Genomic DNA, 14,367 nt, shown 5'->3' with positions numbered 1-14,367 from the left:
TCATACACTTATACAGGTAGCCTACACAACAGGCTAATAATGTAAACAGAGGCCCCACTAAATCTCAATAAGTGTGTGCTTGTAACCTCATACACTTATACAGGTACACAACATATCCCAACGTCACTGCACGTTGGTTGATTGCGTCACCGCGTCAAAAAATTTCGTCACACGCCACTAGTCGGCCTTGTTTTTAACTCATTCCACCGAAGGCCGAATGCGGCTTTTTTTGCCATATTCGGCAGAATATATTCGGTTACCAATTAATCGGTGCATCCCTAATTGATTTTGATTCAATATTATGTTTTGAGCAATGAAAGTTTGAAAGGAAAAAAAACAACAACTTAGTTTTATTAGTCAACGTTGCAACTTTTTCTAAATTACATTTAGCCTTTAAGCTTTTTTATTTCACTTGTGTTTATGTTTTTGTTTATTTTAATAGTACTTTTAGAATGTGCCGTAAGGCCTTTAAAACATTAGCTGTGGGCCGCAAATAGCTTCCGGGGCACACTTTTGACACCCCTGCTATAGATAATTAAAAAATAAAATCTGATAAATCTATGGGTAAAAAGCAGAGCCTGACGACGCATGCGCGTTTATCATAACTCTCTCGCTCCCTCACGAATGTTGCTGCGTGCACAATTTCTTTTGTTTTCAACCCCTTATTAACCCTGAACGTACATTGAAAATACACGCAACCCTAACTTAAAATGCCGGACATTTGAGGCATTTAAGAAACTCCACCCAGACAGCCCCACAAAAGAGGATAAGTCCGGTGAAAAGAGGAGGTATGGTCAGTCTATCGTAGCCCGGTCGCTGCTAGCATGCCGTGTGTTGTGCCTCGGTGTGCATTGTTTACACAACGTGCGGTACGCTACTTAATATTTCCATGTGGAAACTCGTTCAGTACACCTCCGAACCGAACCAAAACCCCTGTACCGAACTGGTCCAATACAAATACACGTACCATTACACCCCTAATATTATATAATTTTGCCATATTTTCAATTGTTGTTGCTTATTGTATAATGCAATATTTTTAATTAAAAACTATTAGCAACAAACCTAATCTCCTTCTGGTGTTATCATCTTTAGAGACTCTACTTTTGTCCCTCGATGTCCCTGACGAAAGAGGCGAGCGACAGCAAGCGTGACTTCACACTTGCTTCGAGCTGTTGCTCCAGTTGGACTTTCTCTTCTTAAAAGACGCCACTGTCTTCTTAATAGTTGCACATTTTGTAGATCGCTGTTTGCAAATGTGTATTTTCTAATAATACCTTATCTAGCTAAAAAACAAAAAAACTACAGTAAATTAAAAAATACCAATAAAATAATCTCCTCCTTTCCCCCAAAAAATGGAATATACATTAGTAAAACTGAGGATTCTCACAGGATGAGATAACTCCTAGAAATGACACAGAATGGCCAAAAGGTATAGATAGTGTGTCCAAGTTAAGGGAAACGGCAGGCTTTCTTCTTCTAATGGATTTATTACAACGTTTGCTGTGGTCTGGAACAACATGGCACACAACTATGATGACAGGTGAAGTGTCACTCGTGACGTGACGAGTTTGACCCGGCAGTAATTCTAGGCAGGCGCGTACTATTCAAGGAAATACGGTATTAATAAAAGGCCGTATCGCCCAGCCCGAATGACAGCCATGCTCGAGAGATTTCCAAAGCATTTGGAGTGCAGCACATTTACAGTCAAGAACGTGTGCAATTGGAAAATGGCTTGGATTTAAAGTTGTAAACGCGGTCTGCTATGAAGCAGTGTACAGTACATCTGCACAAAGAGAGAAGAAGAAGGGTGCTTGGTCACATGATACGGGAGGTGTGCGAGAACGCAGCAGACCATTGTAGACCCCGGGGGCAAGAAAAGGCAGCCCACGTGGTTTTTGAGTCACTGTGCTCTCTGTGTCCTTCTAGTCTATGTTTGCATGTTTTATGGCATGTCCTTTGCTGCTCACTACACCTCCCAGTAGTCAGTTAGTACAAATATTTACCAGGACCCGAAAACTGTTCCTTTTGGCTGGGAGGCGATTATCAGACTTTGGGTGCGCTTTAACCCACTTAGCACAACATCTGAAGGTCTCTTGCCAAAACGGTGAGATTAGTTGCTGTAATCCCCCTCCCCGAGTTTGTTACTTGCAGCTGTCTCCTCGCCTTACTCCGTCGGAAATGTGCTGGAGTGTGTCACTTTCCCTCCAGCTGCATGTTTGTCATGCGAGTGTGGATGTCCACGTCTTCTAATGACTTGGGACTTGTGTGTCAATTGAAGACAATTTCCTGCCCATAAACACATCAGAGATGTCCTGCTGGTGTTTGAAGTGAGCGTCCCCTTCACAGTCTCTACTTGGCATACGTGCACCCTTCCTTTTCTGGGAAAACTTCACCAAGTCCATCCTTTTCCATCCTCAAGCCGGTGTCACGCATTTTGTTCCCCTAAATCAGGGGTCACCAACGCGGTGCCCGCGGGCACCAGGTCGCCCGTAAGGACCAGATGAGTCGCCCGCTGGCCTGTTCTAAAAATAGCTCAAATAGCAGCACTTACCAGTGAGCTGCCTCTATTTTTAGGGCCCGCATGGCCAAAGGACCTATTGTTTTTCGTGCGTTTTATTATTCTTTATTTATTATTATTCCGACGCCTCTTGAACTGTAATTTGACCCCCTGAACATGCTTCAAAACTCACCAAATTTCACACACTCATCAGAACTGGCGAAAATTGCCATCTAATAGAAAAACCAAACACATTTCCAGTGAGGGTTGGACTCCCCCAAGGCTGTCCTTTGTCACCGATTCTGTTCATAACTTTTATGGACAGAATTTCTAGGCGCAGTCAAGGCGTTGAGGGGTTCCGGTTTGGTAACCGCAGGATTAGGTCTCTGCTTTTTGCAGATGATGTGGTCCTGATGGCTTCATCTGACCGGGGTCTTCAGCTCTCGCTGGATCGGTTCGCAGCCGAGTGTGAAGCGACCGGAATGAGAATCAGCACCTCCAAGTCCGAGTCCATGGTTCTCGCCCGGAAAAGGGTGGAGTGCCATCTCCGGGTTGGGGAGGAGACCCTGCCCCAAGTGGAGGAGTTCAAGTACCTAGGAGTCTTGTTCATGAGTGAGGGAAGAGTGGATCGTGAGATCAACAGGCGGATCGGTGCGGCGTCTTCAGTAATGCGGACGTTGTACCGGTCCGTTGTGGTGAAGAAGGAGCTGAGCCGGAAGGCAAAGCTCTCAATTTACCGGTCGATCTACGTTCCCATCCTCACCTATGGTCATGAGCTTTGGGTCATGACCGAAAGGATAAGATCACGGGTACAAGCGGCCGAAATGAGTTTCCTCCGCCGTGTGGCGGGTCTCTCCCTTAGAGATAGGGTGAGAAGCTCTGCCATCCGGGAGGAACTCAAAGTAAAGCCGCTGCTCCTACACATCGAGAGGAGCCAGATGAGGTGGTTCGGGCATCTGGTCAGGATGCCACCCGAACGCCTCCCTAGGGAGGTGTTTAGGGCACGTCCAACCGGTAGGAGGCCACGGGGAAGACCCAGGACACGTTGGGAAGACTATGTCTCCCGGCTGGCCTGGGAACGCCTCGGGATCCCCCGGGAAGAGCTAGACGAAGTGGCTGGGGAGAGGGAAGTCTGGGTTTCCCTGCTTAGGCTGTTGCCCCCGCGACCCGACCTCGGATAAGCGGAAGATGGATGGATGGATGGAAGAAAAACCAAACCCCAAAAATCAAAAATGCGCTCTAGCGCCCCCTAGAAAAAAAAACAGACTGCTTGTAACTTCCGTTTGGAATGTCTTAGAGACATGAAACGAAAACCTCTATGTAGGTCTGACTTAGACCTACATTTCCCAATTTAAACTTCTATAGCAAAAATCAACAGGAAGTTGGCAAAAACCCCTTCAAAGCAAAATTTTCGCAAAAAATGCTATTTTGGCCCCTTTGAGTTGTACTTTGACCCCCTTAAAATGCTTCAAAACTCACCAAACTTGGCACACACATCAGGACCGGCAAAAATTGCGATCTAATGAAAAAAACCAAACCCCAAAACTCAAAATTGCGCTCTACCGCAATTTTTGAATAAAACACAGCAAAAACTGCTCCTAGGAAGAAAACACAAACAAAATTGCTTGTAACTTCCCGTAGGAATGCCGTAAAGACATGAAACAAAAACTTCTATGTAGGTCTCACTTAGACCTACATTTAGATAATTGACATCCTTCGGCAAAAATCAACAGGAAGTTAAAAATTACCCCTTCAAAATAAAAGTTTTGTGAAAACCCGTCACCTTTTTCAAACGTAAACTCCTCCGGGTGCGTTTGTCGTTTCGGCTTCAAACTCGCACAGGAGAGAGATTGAACCCTTTTGATTAAAACCATCCAACAAAGTTTTGATTACTGCTCCGGTTTGGATTTTACGCGCCTTCAAAGAACCCCTGCGCAAAGTTTCCTAAAAAATGTCATTTTTGCCTCTTTAAACTGTAATTTGACCCCCTTAAAATGCTTCAAAGTGCAAGTTAAAGCTCTACTATGCAAAGCGAAAGCCATTTATCAACAACATCCAGAAACCCTGATCTGTAATTTGACCCCCTTAACATGCTTCAAAACTCACCAAATTTTACACACACATCAGGACTGGCAAAAATTGCCATTTAATAAAAAACCAAACCCCAAAGTCAAAATTCCGCTCCAGCGCCCCCTGGGAAAATACCCAGACAAAACTGCTTGTAACTTCTGTTAGGAATGTCGTAGAGACATGAAACAAATACCTCTATATAGGTCTGACTTAGACCAGGGCTTGGCAGCGGCCAAAGGCGTGCCTGACCAACGCTGCTTGCAGCTTTAATTTAAATTGTATTTATTTACTAGCAAGCTGGTCTCGCTTTGCTGGACATTTTTAATTCTAAGAGAGACAAAACTCAAATAGAATTGGAAAATCCAAGAAAATATTTTAAATACTTGGTCTTCACTTCCATCCATCCATCCATCTTCTTCCGCTTATCCGAGGTCGGGTCGCGGGGGCAACAGCCTAAGCAGGGAAACCCAGACTTCCCTCTCCCCAGCCACTTCGTCTAGCTCTTCCCGGGGGATCCCGAGGCGTTCCCAGGCCAGCCGGGAGACATAGTCTTCCCAACGTGTCCTGGGTCTTCCTCGTGGCCTCCTACCGGTTGGACGTGACCGAAACACGTGGTTCGGGCATCCTGACCAGATGCCCGAACCACCTCATCTGGCTCCTCACTTGTTTAAATAAATTAATAATTTTTTTTACTTTGCTTCTTATAAATTTCAGAAAGACAATTTTAGAGAAAAAATACAACCTTAAAAATGATTATAGGATTTTTAAACACATATACCTTTTTACCTTTTCTTCCTCTTCTTTCCTGACAATTTAAATCAATGTAAATAAATACATTTTAATTTAATTCTTCATTTTAGCTTCTGTTTTTTCGACGAAGAGTATTTGTGAAATATTTCTTCAAACTTATTATGATTAAAATTCCCCAAAAATATTCTGGCAAATCTAGAAAATCTGTAAAATCAAATTTAAATCTTATTTCAAAGTCTTTTGAATGTATTTTAAACTTTTTGTTCTGGAAAATCTAGAAGAAATAATGATTTGTCTTTGTTAGAAATATAGCTTGGTCCAATTTGTTATATATTCTAACAAAGTGCAGATTGGATTTTAACTTATTTAAAACCTGTCATCAAAAATATATATTTGTTGTGAGAAATCATTAAGATGATCAGTGTTTCCACAAAGATAAATATCATTAATTATTAATAACAACATAAAGTTAAAGGTAAATTGAGCAAATTGGCTATTTCTGGCAATTTATTTAAGTGTGTATCAAACTGGTAGCCCTTTGCATTAATCAGTACCCAAGAAGTAGCTCTTGCTTTCAAAAAGGTTGGTGACCCCTGACCTAAATCAAGGGGTCGGCAACCCAAAACGCTAAAAGAGGCACATAGGACCAAAAATACAAAAAACAAATCTGTCTGGAGACGCAAAAAATGAAAGTGTCTATAATACCTTCACTAGCCTACTATCAAAATGACAATGTGTCGCAGGCTGAAGCAAATCTTTGTTGACAGAAATGTTGAAATATTCTATAATTATTTTACAAATTTTTACAACATTAGAAACCATCCGTGAATCAGAGTTAACTGGAAATGACTGGCTCAGAATGGCCAGAGTTATAGATATCTGTGTCCAAGTTAAAGGAACAGGCAGGCTGTTTTCTTTTAAGAGATTTATTACAATCTTTGGCAAGCTAGGTAATGTTTGCTGTGGTCTGGAACAACATGGCGCACAAACAATTATCTGAAATGCAGCCAATATTACATACAGATAATGTGTCATGAGACATGCAAAACTAAATTATGTACAAAGAAGATAAAAGTAAAGGATATTAAAATATCTCAAATATAGCTACAAATGAGGCATAATGATGTAATATGTACATACAGCTAGCCTAAATAGCATGTTAGCATCGATTATCTTGCTCTCATGCAATGACCAAATATGCGTGATAAGCACTCCACACAATACAATAACACCAACAAAGCTCACCGTTTAGCATTCACACACAGTATAAAAGGTTTGGTGGACAAAATGAGACATAGCATGAGTGGCATAAAATATGTCTTTCTCTGGCATCATTAACAAACTACGGTGAGTTCACGGACCGCCAAAATTAGTAGGACAAAACGGTGCTGGCCAAATACTCTCATCAGAGAATCATGTTTGATATAAACACTGGGGTTTATAATAATTAGGGAGGTTTGTGACATGTTGTCCTTTTACACAAACACTAATAAAACACAAATATTTTTTTCCCTCAAGGATGGTGCTAAAGAGCCACAAGTTACAGACCCCTGCCCTAAATTATTCTGGGTCCCCTCCCTTAATAAAACATGCGCCTTGAGCCACGTTCCTCACATTCTTTATGGAGTCTTTTTTGTGAAGGCATGGACTGCACATGGAAGACTTCTTTTTTCACTTGTGTGGAAGTGATTGTAGTAGAAGAGGAACACTTTGATGGGAAGTGTTGCTTTGTCTTCCTCTCTGTTGTAGAAATATTTTACATAATAGTGAGAGTCCAGTCCATAGTGGATCTAACATAATAGTGAAAGTCCAGTCCACAGTGGATCTAACATAATAGTGTGAGAGTCCAGTTCATAGTGGATCTAACATAATAGTGTGAGAGTCCAGTCCATAGTGGATCTAACATAATAGTGGGAGTCCAGTCCTTAGTGGATCCTACATAGTAGTGAGAGTCCAGTCCATAGTGGATCTAACATAATAGTGTGAGAGTCCAGTCCATAGTGGATCTAACATAATAGTGTGAGAGTCCAGTCCATAGTGGATCTAACATAATAGTGAGTGTCCAGTCCATAGTGGATCTAACATAATAGTGAGAGTCCAGTCCATAATGGATCTAACATAACAGTGAGAGTCCAGTCCATAGTGGATCTAACATAATAGTGAGAGTCCAGTCCATAATGGATCTAACATAATAGTGAGAGTCCAGTCCATAGTGGATCTAACATAATAGTGAGAGTCCAGTCCATAATGGATCTAACATAATAGTGAGAGTCCAGTCCATAGTGGATCCTACATAGTAGTGAGAGTCCAGTCCATAATGGATCTAACATAATAGTGAGAGTCCAATCCATAGTGGATCTAACATAATAGTGTGAGAGTCCAGTCCATAGTGGATCTAACATAATAGTGAGAGTCCAGTCTATAGTGGATCTAACATAATAGTGTGAGAGTCCAGTCCATAGTGGATCTAGCATAATAGTGAGAGTCCAGTTCATAGTGGATCCTACATAGTAATGAAAGTCCAGTCCATCGTGGATCTAACATAGTGTGAGAGTCCAGTCCATAGTGGATTTAACGTAATAGTGTGAGAGTCCAGTCCATAGTGGACCCAACAATAGTGAGAGTCCAGTCCATGGTGGATCCAACATAGTAGTGAGAGTCCGGTCCATAGTGGATCTAACATAATAGTGTGAGAGTCCAGTTCATAGTGGATCTATAATAATAGTGTGAGAGTCCAGTCCATAGTGGATCTATAATAATAGTCAGAGTCCAGTCTATAGTGGATCTAACATAATAGATGTCCCCTACCGATGCACAGGCGAGTGGTCCACCCCGTGTCCCGATTCTGGACAGTCAGCACTTCATCCTGTGCCCCCCCTCCACAAGGGAGAGGGGTGGAGTTAGAGCAGAAAAGAAAAGAAACGGCAGATCAACTGGTCTAAAAAGGGGGGTCTATTTAAAGACTAGAGTATCCAAATGAGTTTTAAGATGGGACTTAAATTCTTCTACTTCCACAATAAAAGTTCTTCTCCATCCTCCCTGCGTTAACAAAATAAAAGTATCAGATTACCAGCACATATAGACAGCAAACTACAGAGTTAGTTTTCTTTGTAAAGGCTATTAAAACGAGTAAGCAACCTGGACAGATCAGAAACTCAAAAGCAACCACTTTCGTTCAGCATTGGAAAGAGAGAAGCTGCAAAGTAAACATGTGTGTCAGGCGAGAACGTGGCAAAGACCTCCCTTGTGGGTGGAAACTTGTAGGGATTTGCACCTTTTGTGCATCCATGTGTAAAGCTTCTATTCAACAGTGGGGGTGGGGGGTGGGGGGTGTTGCTGGAGCTGCAGCCCTGTCATTGCAGGTTTATGTCCGGGATGCCACCCCTCCTCTTCCTGCAACACAGCACAATCGAGGTCAGCCCCACTCGCCTCCATTACAGTCCGGTCTTGAGACCACTACTCTCTAACGTCTTCTTTTGCATCCTCTTGTTGAAATGTATTTGTCTTTATTCCTCCATGCCTCAAATATTTGGCTTGGCTTCCTCCGCCTGAGCCTGTTAGGACGTTAATATTCATGATGAGAACAATTTAATTTGAGCTCTCAAAGACCTACTGAAATGAGATAAAGTGAATTATATTTATATAGCGCTTTTTCTCTAGTGACTCAAAGCGCTTTACATAGTGACACCCAATATCTAAGTTACATTTAAACCAGTGTGGGTGGCACTGGGAGCAGGTGGGTAAAGTGTCTTGCCCAAGGACACAACAGCAGTGACTAGGATGGCGGAAGCGGGAATCAAACCTGCAACCCTCAAGTTGCTGGCACGGCCGCTCTACCAACCGAGCCAAACCGGTTTAAGTTTAAATAAGATGTTCTTATTTAAACAGGGATAGCAGGTCCATTCTATGTGTCATACTTCATCATTTCGCGATATTGCCATATTTTTGCTGAAGGGATTTAGTAGAGAACATCGATGATAAAGTTCGCAACTTTTGGTCGCTAATAAAAAAGCCTTGCCTGTACCGGAAGTAGCAGACGATGTGCGCGTGACGTCACGGGTTGTGGAGCTCCTCACATCTGGACATTGTTTACAATCATGGCCACCAGCAGCGAGAGCGATTCAGACCGAGAAAATGACAATTTCCCTATTAATTTGAGCGAGGATGAAAGATTCGTGGATGAGGAAAGTGAGAGGGAAAAAAAAGACTACATGGCAGTGGGACCGATTCAGAGGTTATTAGACAAATTTACTTGGATAATTCTTTGTGGAGTTTGCATGTCCTCCCCGTGAATGCGTGGGTTCCCTCCGGGTACTCCGGCTTCCTCCCACTTCCAAAGACATGCACCTGGGGCGGCATAGCTCGGTTGGTAGAGTGGCCGTGCCAGCAACTTAAAGGGTTGCAGGTTCGATTCCCGCTTGTGCCATCCCAGTTACTGCCGTTGTGTCCTTGGGCAAGACACTTTACCCACCTGCTCCCAGTGCCACCCACACTGCTTTAAATGTAACTTAGATATTGGGTGTCACTATGTAAAGCGCTTTGAGTCACTTGAGAAAAGCGCTATATAAATATAATTCACTTCACTTCACACATAGGTTGATTGCCAACACTAAATGGTCCCTAGTGTGTGAGTGTGAGTGTGAATGTTGTATGTCTATCTGTGTTGGCCCTGTGATGAGGTGGCGACTTGTCCAGGGTGTACCCCGCCTTCCGCCCGATTGTAGCTGAGATAGGCGCCAGCGCCCCCCGTGAACCCAAAAGAGAATAAGCGGTAGGAAATGGATGGATGGAATTCTGGAAAATCCCTTATCTGCTTATTGTGTTACTAGTGTTTTAGTGAGATTATATGGTGGTACCTGTACAACCTGAAGGTCGGCCCCGCACCTTTCTTCAGCACCAGTCGACGGGCGGTGGCGATGCCCATCTCTGCCCTTCGCAAGGGACCGTCTTCGAAACGCGATCTTTTGAAATAATCGCTGCATACTAAACTGTACTTTGTGTGTGTGGTCCAATCCAACCATGTTCGCTTGACCGCTGTGTGCCATAGTAAAGCTGCCATAGTAAAGCTTCACCGTCATCTTTCGGGAATGTAAACAATGAAACACCGGCTGTGTTTGTGTTGCTAAAGGCGGCCGCAGTACACCGCTTCCTACCCACAGCTTTCTTCTTTGATGTCTCCATTGTTCATTGAACAAATTGCAAAAGATTCAGCAACACAGATGTCCAGAATATTGTGGAATTTCACGATGAAAACAGACTACTTAATAGCTGGGAACGATGCTGGAACAAAATGTCCTCTACAATGCGTGACGTCACTCGCAGGCGTCATCATACCGAGACGTTTTAGCAGGATATTACGGCGCAAAATTTAAAATTGCAATTTAGTAAACTAAAAAGGCCGTATTGGCATGTGTTGCAATGTTAATATTTCATCATTGATATATAAACTATCAGACTGTGTGGTCACTAGTAGTGGCTTTCAGTAGGCCTTTAAAGGGGAACATTATCAGCAGACCTATGTAAGCGTCAATATATACCTTGATGGTGCAGAAAAAAGACCATATATTTTTTTTAACCGATTTCCGAACTCTAAATGGGTGAATTTTGGCGAATTAAACGCCTTTCTGTATATCGCTCTGTGGCGATGACGTCAGAACGTGACGTCGCCGAGGTAATACAGCCGCCATTTTCATTTTCAACACGTTGTAAACATTGGGTCTCAGCTCTGTTATTTTCCATTTTTTCCGACTATTTTTTGGAACCTTGGAGACATCATGCCTCGTCGGTGTGTTGTCGGAGGGTGTAACAACACTAACAGGGAGGGATTCAAGTTGCACCACTGGCAAGAAATCTGCCGCCAGACCCCCACTGAATTAACCAGAGTGTCTTCACATTTTACCGGCAATGCTAAGGCAGACATGGCACAGAGATGTATGGATAACCTTTGCAGATGCATTTGCAACGATAAATTCAACGAAATCACAAAGGTGAGTTTTGTTGATGTTGACTTATGTGCTAATCAGACATATTTGGTCGCGGCGTGACTGCCAGCTAATCGATGTTAACATGCTACGCTAATCGACGCTAACATGCTATTTACCGGCGGTGCTAAAGCAGACATGGCACAGAGATGTATGGATAACCTGCAGATGTATTTGTAACGATAAAGTCACAAAAATCACAAAGGTGAGTTTTGTTGATGTTAACTGCCAGCTAATCGATGCTAACATGCTACGCTAATCGATGCTAACATGCTATTTACCGGCGGTGCTAAAGCAGACATGGCACAGAGATGTATGGATAACCTGCAGATGCATTTGCAACTATATTACGTTTCTTTCCACCCACATTTAATGCGAAACAAACACTTACCAATCGACGGATTTAAGTTGCTCCAGTGTCAAAAGATTCGAAAGTCCTGATCGTTTGGTCCGCACATTTTACCGGCGATGCTAACGCAGCTATTCGGCCATGCTATGGCTATGAATAGCGTCAATAGCTATTCGCTCAATAGCTTCAGTTTTTTCTTCAATACTTTCATACTCCAACCATCTGTTTCAATACATGCGTAATCTGTTGAATCGCTTAAGTCGCTGAAATCCGAGTTTGAATCCGAGATAATGTCGCTATATCTTGCTGTGGTATTCCCATTGTTTGTTTACATTGGCAGCACTGTATGACGTCACAGGGAAATGGCCAGTGTCTTCGCAGAGAGCGAAAATAAGGCACTTTAAAGCTTTATTTAGGGATATTCCGAGACCTGGTAAAATTTTGAAAAAAATACAACAAGCCACTGGGAACTGATTTTTATTGTTTTTAACCATTTTGAAATTGTGATAATGTTCTCCTTTAAAGGGGAAGAAGGTGTCTGAAGAGAGATTCCCGAGATTGAGATGATTAACAATTTGGTCTTTTTCTAGAAGAGGCCTGGGCAATTACTTTGACTCGATGGGGCCACATTTAGAGAAAAAAAAATGTGCCTGGGGGCCGATTTATCTATTTTTAGGAACACTAATACAAAACCTCACAATAATGTCTGATTGAATGCTAAAAAAATGTAATGGAATTTTACATTTTTGTGTTGACGACTTGTCCGGGGTGTGTACTCTGCCTTCCGCCCCAGTGCAGCTGGGATAGGCTCCATCCCCCGAGAGGGACAAGCAGTAGTAAATGGATGAGTGGATGGATGGATGTCTCAAGTTACGGCTGCGGTCTGGTCATTGGGCTAGCATCGGTGGCGTGGTCCACAATAAAACAAGCAGACAAGATGTGTTGCTGGTTTATGGATTCTCCTGACTAATTAGTAGCTTCGGAGGTTGTTTGCAGACTTGGTCAAGTGGTCATTTCAACATACTTCAATTTGGGAGGGGACGGGTGAGGATTTTGGGGATAATGAGGCAAGACGAACACATGATTTTACCAGAAAAACGATTTTGCTCCTCACAATGACAGCATTTCAGTCACATTCATGTCAATTTTGGGATTTTCCATAGATTAGATTTTTTTGGGTCAATTCCCTGAAATCGTATTCACTTATTGGGGTTAAAAATATTTTTTTGCAAATGAGTAATTATAGTATGCAAATTATTTGTTGTTGTTAAGTGTCGGGGCTGGCTGGTGCTGGACAGAGTAACCGTCTTTTACTCTTCCATATCAGTGGGTGGCAGCCAGTAGCTAATTGCTCTGTAGATGTCGGAAACAGCGGGAGGCAGTGTGCAGGTAAAAAGGTGTCTAATGCTTAAACCAAAAATAAACAAAAGGTGAGTGGTCCCAAGAAAAGGCATTGAAGCTTAGGGACGGCTATGGTGAACCAAACTAAAACTGAACTGGCCACAAAGTAAACAAAAACAGAATGCTGGATGACAGCAAAGACTTACTGTTGAGCAAAGACAATGTACATCTGAACATGAGATGACAATCAACAATGTCCCCACAAAGAAGGACAAAAACAACTGAAATATTCTTGTTTGCTAAAACAAAGTAGTATATCGCTCAAAGGAATATATGCAAGACATGATTTAAACAAAGACAACTAATAAAGCATGTGCTGAAATGTATGGTTATAACCACAACAGTGTGGTTATAACGATTGTACAGTTTACACTAACTCAACAGTCAGTATTTTTGAAACTTTTTGAGTATATTTTTAAAAAACACAACTTATAAATACCCTATTTTCTGGACTGTAAGGCCACATTTAAAATCCTTCCCCCCCCCCAAAAAAACTCGACAGTGCGCCTTATAAGGAATAAGTTTGGTTGCGCTTACCCACCTCGAAGCAATTTTTTTTTGGTACATGGTGTAATGATAAAAGTGATCAATAGATGGCAGTCACACATACGAGTCACAAATAAAAGTGTAGGCTGCGCCGTTTGATATGTTTCAACATTGTGTGTTTATAACGTAAGACATATTATGTGGCGTTTTGTTTCGCAATACTATGCAAAAGCAACTTCTGGTACCTGCTGATCTGTATTTGGGATCTGCATAAATCCTCAAAAATTGCGTGACGACAGCGTAGTCGATAAGTTTCTTCTTTTTCTCTATCTTCCTGTTATGTGACATTCATCCTCCGCTGTTGCCATTTCTAATATAAAGTAGTGTAATGTTCTAACTTATCAGTAAACTCGCCATGAAAGCGCTAAAACATACCGGTGTAGTGAATTTACATTATTCACCCAAGGTCGGACGTTTTTTCACGTTGTTGTTGTTTCCGGATGAGGAGATACTGCTCCGTTATTGATTGAAGTCTGAATGTCATTAAAACAGTTAGCTCCATCTTTTGACCCTTCTTCCACTCCCATCCTTGCACGCTACACCGCTACAACAAAGATGACGGTGAGAAGACGCTGTCCGAGGTGTGTCACGTAAATAAGACCGCCCACAAAACGGCCCATCTGGAAGCGACTATTAGAAAGTGACTTGAAGATGATGTGTAAAACATCATCTATGCAACATTTTGACCAAAGAACTACCATTACTTATGTTGATCAGTGTTTTTCAACCCTGGAAAAATCGCGAGGCACACCACTAGGGGAAAACATAAA

General features: G+C 42.3%; 1 protein-coding gene across 5 annotated transcripts in view; it reads left to right on the top strand.

Moving 5' to 3' along the window:
- Positions 1-14,367, top strand: part of sipa1l3 (signal-induced proliferation-associated 1 like 3) — a 213,458-nt gene that overhangs the window by 47,456 nt on the left and 151,635 nt on the right. The gene's annotated exons all lie outside the window — the stretch shown is intronic.

The sequence above is a fragment of the Nerophis ophidion genome, linkage group LG18, assembly GCF_033978795.1.
Source record: "Nerophis ophidion isolate RoL-2023_Sa linkage group LG18, RoL_Noph_v1.0, whole genome shotgun sequence".
Lineage (NCBI taxonomy): Eukaryota > Metazoa > Chordata > Actinopteri > Syngnathiformes > Syngnathidae > Nerophis > Nerophis ophidion.
Note: the sequence above shows the minus strand (reverse complement) of the source record. Positions and strands in the feature narration are given on the sequence as shown.